The sequence below is a fragment of the Oryzias latipes genome, chromosome 20 (genome assembly GCF_053564925.1).
Source record: "Oryzias latipes strain Hd-rR chromosome 20, Olatipes_Hd-rR_3.1".
NCBI lineage: Eukaryota > Metazoa > Chordata > Actinopteri > Beloniformes > Adrianichthyidae > Oryzias > Oryzias latipes.
Genome location: NC_136256.1, coordinates 10969383 through 10975349, shown reverse-complemented (window position 1 = coordinate 10975349; position 5967 = coordinate 10969383).

The window sequence follows — 5967 nt, the reverse complement described above, 5'->3', positions numbered from 1 at the left end:
TTCAGTCTGGAGTCTTTATTGTGTCGTCTCACCTGTGAACTTGACTTCTTTATTCAGCTTGAGAATAAAACTCCACTGATAACCTATCTTTCTTTAGCAGGTAAATCATTTCACAATCACCTTATCCAGTTTCTACAGACTTTAAACTCTTAGTCCGAAAAGTTGGATAGTAAAATCTTCTTCAGCCAGCAACTAAAAAAAAAAAGAGAAAGAAAATGTTCATTTAAATTTTCCTTTTTATGTCGACAAATGGTGCAGTGGATTCCTGCAGCTGTGTGAACGACTGTTGCAAACATCTGGTTCATGCGATCACACTAAAAACCTGTTATTAAATGAAGGTTTTTGAACTTCTCAGTAAAAGTCTGTAGAAATCCATCCACTTTGTTACATTTAAATCCACCTTAACCCTTGTGCTATCTTAGATGACCCCACCCTTACATTGACGTGTTATTCCTACCATGACAAAGGTGGATAAAGGTGGAAAGATTTCATGTAATCCATGGACACCAGTGAAGATCACAAATCATTGAAGAAAAAAGGTTCAGAGCACTGTCTTGTGGGTCTAGATGACCCAACGTTAAAGTGCCTGGGATAGCACAAGGGTTACAGTCTGATAGGATCACATGGAACCTTCCAATTTTATCAAAACAGATCAATCTAGAGTTCAAGTACAGGAAGAGGACTTCTGCTGCAGTTTCACAATAAAAAAACAGAAACTCTTCTTTAAACAAATAGTAATTAAGACCTTTTGATCCAAAGGGGAAAAAAATGAAATAAATCACACGTGATATTAATCAAGAAGCATTTAAAATGTACTCATCCCAACAGCAAAGTGCTTTCTGCTCTTTATGAGGCAAAAAGGAGCTGTTAACACCCCAAAGAAATGTTTTTTTGTTCTGATCATCTTTGATCTGTTGTAAAAGCGTTCTCCTGGTCTTTTAATCAGGATTTACCTGTTTTTAGCAAAAACCTGTGTCAATTTCTAGAACATCGTTTTTACAGAGCGGCAGGAGTTCATTACAAATTCACAGTATTGGCAAAGAAAGAGAAAGCCCACCCCCTCTTCCCATCACTCATCACAGATTCCAGCCCAGACAAGGAAAACAAAGACCTTCATGGAAGATGATGCATCAGAATGGAGCAGTGTAGGAGGATTGTGACCCGCCCAGCATATTTTCAACATCACAAATGCATCTCATTTTCTAATTACTCCTTTTGTTTGCTTCCGATTCACAACAATTTGAATAAAGAAATCCTCAGAAAAGCAATTTAAAGCTTAATTCGTTTTTAAATGTCCTCCATTATCAGAAAAATGCCACAACAGCATGTTAAAAACACCATTTTAAAAATAAAAACAAGCTCAGCAGCCTTCAGAAAGTGCTCCTTCTCTGCTGCAGAATGGAGGGGAAGAAGAGAGGAGGGAGTGGAGAGGGCTCAAACCTCTAAGAGGTGCTTCTTTTGCCCCCCCAGACAGTTACTAAGCAACCAGATGCCACGCAGCAAAATCTCCGTTTTGTCCTCTTTCTCTGATTGTCTGGTGAAAGGATGAACCCCCCAGCAGGAGTTTTAGCAACAGGATCTTTCCTGCAGGCCTTTGTGGATGCTGACCTATTGTCAGGAAAGCCTCAAGAAAAACTTGGATGCTGATGAAAAGGCTTCCAAAAATACTGAATACAGATATTTTAGGTCATAATTCCGGTTCGTTTGTCCTCTGAAAGTGATGGTTCTGACTCATCCGAGCTCAGATCATCGGCTCTTTAGCTTTGTGTTTTGCAGCAGGTGGTTTCTGCTACTAACTGTTCCCCCAAAAATCTTGTCATATTTGATTTTATTCAAAATTTTATTACTTTTTAACCACCATTTCTTGTTGATTACTTTTTTCTCTTTTGGTGGAACAATGTAATCATCTGTGTTTATCTTAAAGTAATTTTTTTCTTCTGGTCTCTTCCAGGTTGGGTTGTATATCCACAGTTTGTAAACTACAAAACGCATTTTCCTGACTCACAACCAAGCATTTTCTCTTTTTCCAGCTGAAATGAGCGTAGAGGCGTCTGTTGTCAGTGCTGGTCCTGATGTTGTTTTTCCCTCTAAGTAAATTTGTCTGCAGACCATCTGAAATGTTCTTGACACTCCAAAGATCCTACAGGTCTTCACATCAAAAGCACACATAGAGTTGCCATGTATAATAAAGCAATAAACTAAGCAATAAACTAAAAAATGTAAAAAGAATCCAGAAACTATAAGTTTCTAGGTGTAAAGTTGGACTCGGGAGTTGATGGAGAATCTCTTTGTGGGAGACAACCTACCTAGCTGTTGTTTTACTGGCTTTTGTGCTTAAATAATGTGTTATTGATCATCTTAGGTTGTGTTCACTAAAGGGAAAAAAAAGATTTACTAAGAGCAGGATTAATGTGTTTCACAGACCCTGTAATGCCCCCTGCTGGCTGCTTTACCTACTGCATCCATATAGAAAAGTCTAAACTCCAATTGTTCTCAGTGATGAGTTCATCAGATGCACTCGTAAGAAGAGTCCTTAATGAAAGGCTTAACAGTCTAAAATGGATCAGAGTGGTTAATTTGAAGAAAAACTTCACATTTTCGTTCTTGACTCTAGAAACTCCAGCAGAGTCAGGAATGTGTGTAATCCTCCTCTAATCGGGTAAAACATTTCAGATTAGGGAAATATTTTCTCAGATCCTTAAGAATTGACAAGCTTTACTTTTCGAGCAGTCTTCTGTAGCATTTCCTTCTTTCTTTGCATCAATAACCCTTGTGCTATCTTAGATGACCCCCCCCCCCCTTCCATTGACGTGTTCTCCCTACCATGACAAAGGTGGATAAAGGTGGAAAGATTTCATGTAATCCATGGACACCAGTGAAGATCACAAATCATTGAAGAAAAAAGGTTCAGCGCACTGTCTAGTGGGTCTAGATGACCCAACTCCCAATGTTAAAGTGCTTATGATAGCACAAGGGATAAAACCAGATCCAGGCCATAAAGAGAACGTCATATTTTTTCCAGCTGAAAAAAAGAAGGTGAGTCTTTTATCCATTGACAATGAGTGGGTGGGTGAAGATCTTTCCAGTGCATCGGGATAGTCTGCCAGGCAAGCAGTGTCAGAAAAGCTACAAGATCCTCAGACCAAGGAGAGAGGGAATGATTGTCCGGAAAAACACCAAGTCTTAGTTATAAACTTACCAATCAGATGCCTCAATAGAACTATGTGGTCTCATGTCGAACGATTGATTGACAGATTCCATGTAACCTGCCTTCAGGAGTGTAACAAGTTCACCCCTGATAGGCAAAGGTGGTTGCCATAGAAACATTGACTTGGATCGATCACTGCTTCCTAATTATTATTGGTTCCAAAGTGGTAACGTCCATATAAAAAAATGGTGGCTGAATTGACTTCATTTGGACCTGGAAGGAAGTCATTTTCCATGTGTGACATCACACTCACTAGGTCCAGTTCTCATATGCAGTCAGTGGTTCAGACTCATGACAGTCACACTTTTCTTCCAATGTAAGCTGATCAAAACTCTTCATTCTATGTTTTATTTTGCAGTCAGATGTACAACTCACAGTCTGACGCTAAACAGGACCATCCAGTCCTCTCCTTTTGTGATCACAAGACACGTCATTCAATTTATTTCAAACAGCAATGCTGGAAATTTAATGAATGAAAATTTGGTTGGTTGGCGCTCTTACCTCACAGTGAGAAGGCGCTGGTTCAAATCCCAGCTGGGTTAATTCTGTGTGGAGTTTGCATGTTCTCCCTGTGCATGCGTGGGGTTTTCTCCAGGCACTCCAGCTTCCCACCGTCCCACCATCCAAAAACATGCTTCATAGGTTAATTGGTTACCCTAAAGTGAGATTGTGTGAGTATGTGCGATTGTGTGTACCTGCGACAGACTGACGACCTGTCCAGAGTATACCCCGCCTTCACCTAACAGTAGCCGGTATGGGCTTCAGCAACCCTGCGACCCCAAAAGGGGTCCAGTGAGTAAATGGATGGATGGATTGATTGAAATTTGGTTAACTTCCTTTTGGTTTAGTTTTCTGTTTGTTGTTTGTTTTTTAATTTTTCAGACACTTTTCCTGGTTTTCTCCCACTCCATCTGCACAGCTGACTGCAGTAACACTGCCATTGGTCTTTTGTCTCTCTTTAAAATCTCACAGCATCACTACATCATATTGATTTTAATACAGGTTAAAACCTTTTTTTGTTGTTTTCTCTCTGATTTACTGTTAAATTTCTCAAAGGGCCTATATCATGCTTTTCTTAAGCCTTTTACAGTAAACAATAACCATGTATATGATAATAAATTAACTTTGGCTCACAAAAGAACACATTTTTTATGAAATATGAGTCATTTTCACAACTCATTTTCCTACCTGGAAGTAAGACGACTTGATCTCTGAGGCTCGCTGTTTCTCTCCTTGTGGGTGCCGCCCATTTCATGACATCATCCTAGAGTTGGCCTCGGCAGCGTGTCTGCGTTTTGCCCCCCAAAACAAACAACATCCAAACTTTTGCAAAGATGTATGTGCAGATTGTGACTATAAAAGGAAAGTGCTTTTTCCGATCACCGCTAGCTCTGTTGAGAAAGTGGGCGTGTGTGTTACCCTGGGGGCGGTGCTAGCAGTGCAGACTCTTCCTGGAAGGGGCTGTTCTCATTTATCCACGTCACAATGTTAGAAGAGACTGGTTTTCGTGGATTGGGAGGGGCTTGTGCTCAGAGTGTAGGTTTTTAGAGAACGCAGAAAAGCATGAATGGATCAAAATACCACTTTGGGGTTGTTTATAGTGAGGAATGAACATCATAATACAATTGAAAGCTAAAAAAGTTTGATTTTGCATGATGTAGGCCCTTTAAAGAACCAGGCTGATAAAAGTTGTGTTTTTGGTCTATTTAACATGTTCTTGTAGCATTTTTCCCATGATAGAGAACATATATAAAGAAAATCAAGATTAAAATAGCATTTATGAATATTTATTTTATTCAAATTGTTGTCAATCAGGAACAGACAAAAAATGCTGTTTGAAAAAGAGCCTGTTTGTGACATAGAAAATACTCTGGGGGGCCACAAACTTCCTCCGCTCCATTCTGATGCATCCATTTGCAGACAAATAGATCCACGTACGTCTTTGTTTTCTTTGTCTGAGCTGGAATCTGGATATAAATTATACATGGATAATATGACTCACTTGTTGTTCTGCTGATGTTAGATGATCAGAGTGGGAGGTTTGGTTTCTCATTCAAGTGGAGTTTCCAGTCTCTGTGTTTTGTTCAACAAAACAGTTGATCAAAGATGGATGATGGTAGGAACTGAAGGAGAAGTTAAGCATCAGAAACTTCAACACTCACACACGACACTTCTGTTTGATAAATGTACTGTCAACTCAACTTTCAAACAAAAGACCTCAGTTTATCTGTGAACTATGGAGATATTAAAGTAGAGTCGGACTTTTCTGCACAGAGGAAAGCCTTTGTTGATGCACAGCTGCTTTGCACCCTGACAACCATGTGACTGCTCAGCTGGTGCTCGCACCGCTCTTTAGTTCTGCTCTGCTCACTGAAGAGCTTTCTCATACATTTTTTCCAAGTTGTGCTTCATTTTTTTTTCTCAGCCCAATCTGCAGTTTATAAAGCAAACCTTTATTTCTAAAATAAATGATGGGATTAACCAGTAAAAATATTTGATTTTTTTCTACATTTTTTTAACCCTTGTGCTATCTTAGATGACCCCACCCTTACATTGACGTGTTCTTCCTATCATGACAAAGGTGGATAAAGGTGGAAAGATTTCATGTAATCCACGGACACCAGTGAAGATCACAAATCATTGAAGAAAAAAGGTTCAGAGCACTGTCTAGTGGGTCTAGATGACCCAACTCCCAATTTTAAAGTGCCACAAGGGTTAATCACCTTGAGGCCAAAGTGACCTCAGTTGAAGCTGCAGCT